This window comes from Austrofundulus limnaeus, unplaced genomic scaffold, assembly GCF_001266775.1.
Source record: "Austrofundulus limnaeus strain Quisiro unplaced genomic scaffold, Austrofundulus_limnaeus-1.0 Scaffold326, whole genome shotgun sequence".
Lineage (NCBI taxonomy): Eukaryota > Metazoa > Chordata > Actinopteri > Cyprinodontiformes > Rivulidae > Austrofundulus > Austrofundulus limnaeus.
The window spans coordinates 515,152-526,737 of NW_013952728.1; positions in this window are offsets into that span (position 1 = coordinate 515,152).

The following is an 11,586-nucleotide window of genomic DNA, read 5'->3' on the forward strand; positions in this document are numbered from 1 at the left end:
GCGTAATTCAGCAACACATTTATTTCGGTAACTGTTTAAACGAGACCGATTTTTGTTTTGCATTTTAACTTCTTATTGCTTATTGTATTTTTTTCCTCACAACAGAGGCCTCATCTCCTTGAATTTTTTATTTATGTAATTTCATTATTCTGCACAAAATTTAACTGTCTCGAACATGTTTAGAATATTTTAGGTACTGTTTTATATTAAAAAAAGGGGCGCAATGCATTTTCAAAACCTTTAAACAAATACGTCAAAGCCAGCCAGTCCTACTTTTATCTTTTTCTCCCACATGCTGGTCAGCAGAACCTCCCTCTGTTTGTTTATCCTGGTGATATTTCAGGCTCCAACTGCTCCAGTGGTTAGACAGTTTAGTGTTGCAGTGCTTACAGATAMCTTTACTTCCTCCCAGCCCACTGTTGAGARAAGTTTTAAGATGCTTTTAACAAACTGCAAGACTTTAAAACAATATCTTTTGAATAGATGAGACTAAAGTAGAGATATCTGGCCTTAATATGGAGCAACACAATTTGAAACAAACTACCACATCATAACAGCACAGTCCCCTCGTCCCAATGAAGGAGTGATGTTTTGGAGTTGTTTTAAAGACACAGGACCTGGACACCCTGCAGTCWCTGAGTTGACCATAAACTCCTCTGTAGAGCAGAGATTTTTGGAGTTCAATGTGAGGCCATCTATCTAACAGCTAAAGGTTCAGGTTCAGGTCACGATGAAACAAGACAATAATCTCATTCACAGAACACAGTGTTGTGTTTCTGTTTGATATAACCCAATATAACAGGGCTATACAACTAAACTGCTCCAGGGGCCACAGTTACTGCAGGTCAACAGCTCAGGGGCCAAACTTCCAGCAATTAAAGTCATTATGTAAGTAAACAAAGTATTACAAAGATCTGTTATCTTTGAAAAAGTTTATTTTGCTGCATTTAATCATGAATACAACATACAGAAACCTATAAAAGTCGTGATGATTAAACGATATCAAAAAAGAACACATTATGCTCTTTGACACAAATAATATGTTGACATCTCTGACTTGCCAAAATTTGTAACCAATTTTATTTTCACTTTCATAGTTTTATCTTAACTGCTTGTAGTTTTAACTGTCTTGAGTGTTCAAAGAAATGGTTTTTACCAGCTTGTAGCCAAGATTCTGACGTTTGTGTTGATACCAAACATGTCTATGTTTAACTAAAAAAAACTTTAGTAATTAAATTAGAAAACCGGGGGTTTGGACTGAAGAGATGAATGAACCAATTGGCGGGCCGAACTTTGGTCACTTGGGCTGGATGTGGCCCACGGGCCGCCAGTTGAATAGCCCAGCAATATGGCATGTGTTGTTGTTCATCTGGTTTTGCGACCAGGAGCCTCATGTGTCTAACAGCTCATAAAGKTTGTGTGCTCATGGTTTCACGTCTACGTTGGGGTCTATCCAAACAAGGCTTTGAGTGAAAGTGTTTAAAAATACACAAACCTTTCAACAATGGKAAGAATGGGGTTACCACCACTCAAATATTTTCAGTTGACTGTATGAGACTAAAAAAACTGAAACAAAATATGAAATATGATTCAGTGTTCTTAACTGTRGGGATATTTAAAGACAATTTTGCCTCATGAGTTTAAACCCGAACCGTGTAACTGAACCACACACATACCACACCTCCACAATGATCCAAAAAAACTTCAGTCAAATCTAAATACTAAAGTTTCATCTACATTTTTTTTACTTTTTTGTTTTATAGAAATATAAACAGACACTTGCCAGGTGCATAAATAGGATGTGGACCATCCAAGAGCCCTTTTCCCATTAGCTCCGTATGTCATCTTTCACTGGTCATTTTTATTCTGTTCTCATATATAAAACCTTCAAACTGAAAGTTTTTATTTTTCACACGATGTTTTGTTTCTAGACACAATCAAACTGATTCCCACAACTCTGAAAGGATGGTGTGATTGATCCTGTCAYTGTTTTGATAAAATATACTCACCTAGGCTGCTATAATCACTCATTTAGTGCAGCATAAAACATTTATTTTTAGATATTTCCAATCCAATAAAAAAGAATCAATCCCTCATGAACCTTTACTAATGCAGTGGACCATTTGCTGCTGTTGTGCTTATTATTWCTCCTTAATAACCATTTTCACTCCTTTTATAGACCCTTTGTCCATTCAAGATAATAGCATTGTGATTTAGGGGGGAAAAACTGGATGTCAGACTTTAATCTGACTGAAGCGTCTCTTTTAGGAGCCTGAATTAAAGCTGCAGCTCTGACAGTAAAAAGCATTTTCTATTGTAAAGTCCATCTTCATTTAATCTGTGGATAAATAYGACTGGGTGTGATTATGTCTTCCTCAGTTTGTGCTGATTCTGCAGGGCGTGTTGAGCTGTTATTAAAGGTAAGACGGATGTGTTTTGGTTTGAGGAGCAAATAGAACAAAAGCTCTGTTCAGTTTGGTGACAGCTACATGTTTAGAGACACAATGTATTGTTCAGCTCTTGTCTTTCATTGGAGWTTTTTTCCTCTCGATCACATTCAACTCGCTGGTTTGTACAGTTTCTCTGAATCTCACTGACTTGTTGCATTTGGACTTAGCAGAAAAATAAAATCAAATTCACTTTCTGCACAATTATTCCAACCTTGATCACTATTTTGCTTCCGAGAAACAAACTCATTTTTTTAAATAACTTGTATCATGATTCGGTGCTGAATCATATTGAGATTTTTCTGCTCATGTATCTTTAATGAATGAAATGATTGCCATCAGTTACAGAACAGAGATGAGCAACCCATTGTCCTTTTTCTGTTTGGGAGTTGTTGATGTATGAGATTACTTAGTTGTTTAATCAACCTATGATTTTGGTTGRATTTGCATAATTTAACATTCATTCATTCATGTTATTAAATGTTGATTGCCTTCTGAGTCATCACCTCTCACACAGGGTGAGGCTTCTGGTCATGAATGAAGGTTTTGTGGAGAATTGAATACCTAAATTATACAACGCTCACCTTTTATATGAACTAGACATAGAAAAGTCTTTAACTCCAGTGGCTCACTGGATGTGCATTAGCATCTCACCCACTTCATGCTTTGACCATACCTCACAAGGTGAAAACATCTTAAAAGAAACCTTTAAATCTACTCAGGTTTAACTTATTCAATAAAACTGCTCCAAAATAATGGCTACTTTATGGTATCCTAAAGGACCCGGAGACCTGGGGTTCTATAGGCTGGGCTATCGGGGCCCATTTGATGTCGTCTCACTCAGTTTCAGCTGGTTTTCAATTGGAGAACAAAGAGAAGAACCACAAGCTCCATGTCGTCCATTGTTGTCTCTAAAAAAAWGAAATCACATAAAGGTTAGCATGTTTTTGATAAGATGGTCCCTGCCTACATCAAGGCAGCTCTCTAATCAACCAGGGCTGAGGAAGAATAAGGTCAGACTGGCTGTGGCCAGACCAGGCTGGGCCATCTAGGTCTGCCCCAGGCCTCTTCTCAGTGTGACATGCCCCAAAATCTTCTAAAAGGAGGTGTCGAGGAGGCATTTTATTCAGATGCCTGAACCACCTCAACTGTTYCCTTTTGATGCAGAGGAGCACAGGCTCCAYTCTGACYCTACTTCTCATCCTACTAAMTTATGCTGGGTTCACACAGCAAAGTAATTGTGYTGTTTTTTTGGTCTGATTTCGCCTTTCCGACAATCTTGAGGCTCTAAAGATGATTTTTGCTGTGTGTGATGCATTAAGAGCAGGGGTCTCCAACCAGTAGCTCGTGAGCTCATTTAAAGTAGCTCTTCAGTCTTTTGAAAAATTAGGAGAAGGAAAATTWAATTTTTCACTGGCCAAACAAACTTTCATTTAACTCCAATTAGTCTATAGATGTCCCTTCCCCAGAAAAAAAATTGAAGACCCATCGCCCAATGTTATTTGTGCACAATTCTGTTGCAGTTAAACCCTGAGTTATTAGTGTGAAATACACTATAATATGAATGTATAAACACAAAAAGCTCATTCATGTAAATTCAGTGGTGGTTTCATGTGAGTTGAAGACAAAGGTTTTTGTATATGTTCAAGCAAAACAAGCTTATTCCAATGGTTTAAGTCAGGGGTGCTCAACCTTTTTTGAACCAAGAGCTACTTTTGAAGTCGGCAATTTGCCGAGAGCTACTGGTCCAGTCTCAGTATCAAAAAACATAAATTTTCATCTCCCTACTCCTCAATTCTTTAAAGTAAATAAAACAGAATGTAATGTGATGCTAGTTTTATTTAATTTAAAGTATTGTCAAACAAAACTATCTATTAACCATGTATTTACCTACAAAAAAGAAAAGATAAAATCCTTACTTAACTCCTGACAGAGAAACAGAAAAGTGATGCTTGAACAAAAAGTACCATTTTTTTACCTCCTTCAATTAGTACTCACTGTAACGTGCGAGCTATGAGGGCTGGAAACCCTTTCCAGTGCGAGAACCGCAGAGTCAAATAACTTTGGAGCACGGGAACTCGTCTYCATTTATTCAAAGAACTCTCCTCTCTTCTCTCCATACAGGGAAAGAAAAACAAAACAAAAAACTATCAGGGTCAACATGGCTACCACAAGAGTACCACCCTTTTTTTCAAAGTCAACGCACACAATATAAAACTCCCTAGCAGGTGGCTATAAAACCAGGTGCTGAGCTTCCAGGGCCGGTTTCACCTGACCAAATCTGTTCCTTTTATTGTCTGGAAGTGATCCATCAGGTGGGTTTCTGAATTTTATGCATTTTTGCAGAAATATCGCCCGCCAGGTGTTTCTGGCTAAATCCAGGCAGGAGAGCGGGTGCTGGACGTAGGACCACGGTTCCACCTCACTGGATCTCTTCCTTTTATTCCCCTGCATCAGCACAAGCAGCCCCGTGCTGGAGATCAGCCATTTCACCCGCCAGAGCTCRCCCAACAACTTTTGATTGCTTATATCTCCATGGGGGAACATCCCAGGAACTTGCAACCACCTCCAGGTTGTGGCAGTGATCCAGAGCTTTAAAAGAGCCATCTCGCACCTGGATCAGACACTCAGAGCCAGCGCTAGAGGCTCTGCAGTAAATTGAGTACTATATYGCCTGCCAAAGYGCCTTTTTTGGCCGGTMGTTGGTCAATAGCCCCGCGGGGGAACGTCCCAGGAACTTGCAACTACCTTCAGTTTGTAGAGGAGGAACRTAGCTTTCCAAAGTCATCTCACTTTCCTGGATCCGATGCTCAGAGCCTACAGGAGAAGCAAACAAAGGTTGAAATTTCCTCCCAAAAATGCGTGTAAAATGCRCTAAGTTGAGCGTAATTTGCTTATAGGTCCACGGGGGGACGTCACAGAGACTCCATTCAAGTATCAGCTTGTAGGGCAGACCCAGAGCTTTAAAATCCCATCAGCCACTCCRGGATCCGATGCTMCTAGCCCGGGGAGGGGGGCTTAAATCCCTGGGGGAGGTCCGACGGTGCATAATTTTGGAGGTTTTTTTTTTTGCTTATATCTCCGCAGGGGMACGTYGCAGGGACTTCATTCAACTTTCCTCTTGTAGGGCAGAACCAGTGCTTTCAAAAAAGACCAGTCACTCYGGGATCCGACGCTCAGAGCCTGCACTAGAGGCTCTRCAGCAAGGTTGMRTTTYGCGGGYACCTGGGAAGCAGCTGGCGGGYGACTGGTTGGGCACCCCTTGTTTAAGTTTAAGTTTAAAATTAAATGTTGCAAAAAGTAGCTCCCAGACATTTTCATTTTGTGAAAGTAGCTCTTAAGGAAAAAAAGGTTGAAGACCCCTGATTAAGATGGATCTAGTCRGCTTGGAAGGACGTCAGGACCGCTCCAATCTCAAATCAGGGATATTCAGCATGCTGGGTTATCTGGGTCTGATATTCCTGCATGTGKGGTGTTCCCTGAGGACAAATGAGCTCRYAGCCTGTTGAATGTGACGTGTAGCCAATCAGAAARCAAGGTGACAGAATCTCGGAGGAAGACAAAATACAGAAGACWAAACAAATGCCACGGAGCACCAAAAAGTCTGGTGGACATCAGAGATGTCTTAAAAGTAGTCCACAAACTATCCCCATGGCTTCTTCCTCATCAACCATTTTTATTTACTCTGAACTCAYTTTAGATCTCAGGAGGTCTTGTTTGATTTTCAATCTTACGTCTAAATGTTAGTGAGTGAAATCTGAGGTGTGTTGTCTTTGTTGTGTGTACAGCACACACTGCAAGACCAAACCTGTTATATCTGATTAATATTGTCATGTTTTGTTATTGTCATGGGTTTCTCAGTCTTGTAAAATCGATCTGCAATTTAAAAAAATCTTGTGAACCAGGCATAAGGCTTAGCTCAACCACCATATGAAGGAAACTCATTGTGTCCATTTGTAACCATTATCTTGTTCTTCCRGTCATGATCCATGCCYCWTGTTCGCAGGTGAGGGTTGGAACAKACAGACCAGTAAATCCAGATCTTTGCCTTTAAGCTCAGCTCCTTYTTCACCAGGACTGACCAAAGCAACACCCTCATTTTTGAGGGTGAGACCCCAATCAGTCATAAACAAGAYGCCCAGATACTTGAACTCCTTCCTTTTAGGCAAAAACATTGGCATCAACCACCAAGATACTGCTGCTTTCTGTCAAGCAAACAAATCAGCTCCACTATTTGCAAACAGTAATCTAAATTTTAAATATGGTTTGTATGTTTGGGTCTAGGAGAGTCAGATTGCTGAATCATTTTCATCTTCTTCACATTAAAGCAGGGAGATATGTGTGATTGCTGTGACAGAGTTGCCCCTCTCTGCCAGGTTTCTTTATCTATATTTGTACATTCTGCWCTATAACAGGTGATGTACATGAATATCTTCCCCTGCCCTTCTTTGTTCCACGTCCTGTAACAAAAGGTGCAGCTCTGCTGACCTGAGAACAGTTGTCTCTGTCACTTCGGTGGAAACAAGAAGGAGAATGCCTGAGGTTTGGTTTCTAGCAGGACGTGATGTTGTCAGGGCATCAGGTGAGGGAGCATGTCAGGAGAGCCCCCCYGCCGGCTTCACTCCACTCCTCACTTAATCACTTGTGACACACAGCCAATGCCACAGTGAGTGCTGCACATAGCTTTAGTCATAGATGTGGCAGTCAGGCAGTGATCAGCTCCCAGACTCTGTCAGGCTGGATTAAGTCGCACACAGCAGCCATCACTTAAACACATTATTGTTGTTTTGGATTGGAAGTGGTCTGGCGTTTGACAATGCTCAGGAAATCATCTATCTGAGGGCATTTGTTGGCCCGTCAGGATGTTTTTCAGCACTATCCCAGCTGATGGAGGAAAAGCAGGCAGCAGATACTGAAACCTACGAGCCTCTTCGACTTCGGTGTACATAACAGTGGAAAACAGGTGCAGCTGTTAAACCCTCTAAATCTAAGCTTGAACTTTAATGAAACGGGGGCTGAGTGTCCTGAGGGCACAGGCAAATAATTTGCTGAATTGAGCCAGACATAACCGGAAAATCACGTCTTCAGCACGCATAGCTGCTTTGCGCCTTCCATTGTTGTCTCTGAAAAGCTGAACAGGAGCTGCAAAGCAATCATAAAGCACGCAGGGAAGCAATTTCTTTCTCTTATTCAAGTGAAAAATTATTCCATGCTGTCACAAAAGACTCCCTAACAAGGTGCTTTAAACTCTCTGGCAGAGCATTGCTGCAGGGCGGCAAAGAGTGGATAAGATATAAATGAAGCTTAAAGTCAAAAGTCTGTTTCTGGTTATAGCAGCGTTTCGTTTCCTCTCCGACGTGCTTTTGATGTGGAGCTGAGATTAATGCTGTTCAGTTTGCTTTGCTGTCTCAAATTAACAACGCAAGTTGTCTGAAAAAACAAACAACTACTACTTTAGGAGATTAAAACACTAAACAGTGTTTTGGAAGGTTGTGTCTGAATTCAGCTTTTTGTGCGAACCACATGTGATTGCTGGGTCTCTAAGAAAAGCCAGGTCAATAAAGGATCAAAGCAGGAATACTTAAATACTGAGGAGTGTTACCTTTCGTTCTTCCTTTAATTTTTATGATGTGATCCTTGCCTCTGATGGCCGAGGAGGTAAAATGTGCCACAGAGTCCAGACCCAGCTGTTCTCTGAGGAGTGCTCCAGTGAGGCAGATGGATTCTCACATCGAACGTGTTGATCCCTCAGAGTTAATGAGCCCTACAGTTTGAGCTTCTATTATCAGCACGCTGCATCCTGAGCTGGGCCAAGCACGAGTCATGCATCATAAAGTTTAGTCACTCCTTGATACTCGGCGGACAGTAAGCAGAGCTCAGCGTTTCTCCCTGTTGCTGGATATAAACCACAGACTGGACTCATTTTACACACCCCGAGCTGTACCTTTGAATYATCACCTTTGTTGTATTGTTAAACCTAAAACTATCTCTAAAACTCAGTTTGACGCCTGCAGTTAGTCAAGTTAATGAAGTGGAATGGGCTTATTTATTTTTATTTTTTTACTACTTTAAACCTATTATAAATATATAAAAACTTCAGATGTAAACATATTCACCTTATTTTTGTTTTTTTTTTTTTTCTGTTTTGTTTCCTCACAATCTGAAATTTAAATGGATTTTTCCTTGTATTATAAATCTACACAAAATACTCCAGAATAATTTAATGGGGAAAAGAAACGTCTTTTGAATAATTTAACAAATATTAAACTGAATTGTGTGCTTATTCACCCTTTTCGCTTTGAAGCCCCAATCATTGCCTTCAGAAGTAGTCAAATAAAATTCAGATCTGGACTATATAAGTGTCCAATGACCTCAGTAATACACACCTGTTCTGATTCAACTCCAGTTCAGCACATATAAAGGAGACATATGATGCTTTTAAATCTTTCTTTTTCACATATAAATCCTTCAGTTGGCTCTATTTAAAGTGGAACTGCAATGCTTTGGTCTGAATTCCTCCTTATTGTAACTCCACAAGCCCCTCTTTCACCCCTTTTCTGAGCTGTGTCTCAGATCAACTCGTTTTGAGGCTGTGTCTTTAAATACAAAGCCCTTCACACCCCGCCCCCCTCCACCCTCCAGACTGGTCCATTCCAGTTTGATAGAGGGGTTTACGACTGTATAACTACACAAACTTTTTATTTACAATTAAATATGTCACAAACAGAAGACTGGTCCATGCAACCTTACATGTTGGAGCCAGAGTCTGACCCAGAACCAAAGGAGAATGAAGACCACCAAATTGTAGTTGATAAGTTCAGACCTTATTTAGAAGTTCCATTGCAAATAATTTGATGTAATAGTTCAGAAAGTCATAGAAATAGAGAAAACTGAAAGGTTTGAAAAATATGATGCAAACAGAATTTAAAGTTATCTCTCAAGCATCAGGAGAAACTAAATTAAACGTTTCTGCCTTCTAGTAACTCCAAGTTCACRACAAAATGTATTTAACAGCTTAAAGGTGGATTATGCGTGATATGTCCCCTTTAAGTAGCAAATACAAGACCAAGACTCCACAGGTCAAAAACAAAATTTGAGTAATCAGAGGTGTCAAGTAACTAAGTACAAATACTTTACTTAAGTAGAAATTTTGGTTATTTATACTTTAGTGGAGTAATTATTTTTCAGCCTACTTTTTACTTCTACTCCTTACATTTTAATTCAATTATCTTTATTTTCTACTCTTTACTTTTTAAAAATGCAAAAAGTATTATACTTCTATTAAACTTTGACTTGTTTTTATTCCGTCTTTTCATTGTTCATAAAAAATAAATAAATAGAAATCTATCCAGATACATGGAGCCCTTGGATAGAGTGAATTTGATTGTGGTTGGATGAGAAGTGTAAATATAAACCATTATGACACCCTATTGGATTGAACACACTCCATCACACCTGTATGACATAAATCACATCACATTCCAGCAGGACMKACTGTAGCTGATGYAGCCTAGAATGATGATCATCATGGCTGAAACAAGTTGTCTAGTCAGTTATTTCCAAWTTTTTTTCAACATTAACATTTTAATTTAACGTTATACTCATTGTGGGTGGTGGGGGGCGGTTACGCTACAGAACCCTGTGGCACAGCCTAAGCTTTTATCCGTCCGTCAGTCCATTTTCTTTCACTTATCCAGGGCTGGGTTGCGGGGGCAGCAACCTAAGCAGAGACACCCAGACTTCCCTCTCTCCAGCCTCTTGGGCCAGCTCGTCTGGAGGAATCCCAATGGGTTCTCAGGCCAGCCGAGAAACATAGTCCCTCCAGCGTGTCCTGAGTCTTCCTCTGGACCTCCTCCCAGAGGGACATGTCCAGAACACCTCACCAGGGAGACATCCAGGAGGCATCCTAACCAGATTCTGGAGCCACCTCAACTGGCTCYTCTCGATGTGGAGGAGCAGCAGCTCTACTCTGAGTCCYTCCTGGATGACTGAGCTTCCCACCCTATCTCTAAGGGAGAGCCCAGACACCCTGCGGAGCAAACTCATTTGGGTAGTGACCGAAAGAACGAGATCTGTGATTTTGTTCTTTCGGTCACTACCCAAAGCTCGTGACTATAGATGAGGGTAGGAACGTAGACCGGCTGGTAAACTGAGAGCTTCACCTTCTGCCTCAGCTCCTGCTTCACCACGACAGACCGGTACAGAGCCCGCATCACTGCAGCCACAGCACCAATCCGTCTGTCGATCTCCTGCTCTATTCTCCCCTCATTCATGAACAAGACCCTGAGATACTTAAACTCCTCCACTTGGGGCAGGACCTCCTTTCCGACCCAGAGAAGGCAACCTACCATTTTCTGGCTCAAGACTATTGTCTCGGATTTGGAGGCACTGATCCTCATCCCACCCGCTTTACACTCGGCTGTGAACCGCTCCGGTGAGAGCTGGAGATCAGGATCTGATGAAGCCAATAGGACCACATCATCCGCAAAAAGCAGAGATGTGATCGGTCAACAAAAAGGATCCCCTCAACACCTCGGCTGTGCCTAGAAATTCTGTTCATAAAAGTTATGAACAGAATTKGTGACAAAGGGCAACTTTGGAGGAGTCCAACTCCCACCGGAAACGAGTCCGACACAAATCAGGTAGTTTAAAAAAAAATCCCAAACCCTATACATTCCATAAAAGCTCTATTAAATCTGTTATTTGGGAATAGAAATAAAGTGATGCCACAACAAACCTGTCAGGGTAGGGTTGCTCACCAAAACCTTATTTGAGATAAGAGGATCTGTCCATAGGACCAGAATAACCTGCACAGAGCTGATGTTCAGGAAAAAAAATACATTAGTTTAAAAAAAACATAAGGCTGACAGTTTGGAGTTTACCAAAAGGCCTATTGGATTTCGGGAAAAAAGTGCTGTGGTCAACCCAGACTAAAACAACATCAAGGTCAACAAACAATGTTTGGAACTTCCCTGACGCCCCTCATCATTCTATAATCATCCCCACAATGAAGCATGGAGGTGGCAGCTTTGTGATGTGGGGGGTGGCAAGTAAATACAGGTGCTGGTCATAAAATTAGAATATCATGAAAAAGTAGATTTATTTCAGTAATTCCATTTAAAAAGTGAAACTTGTATAT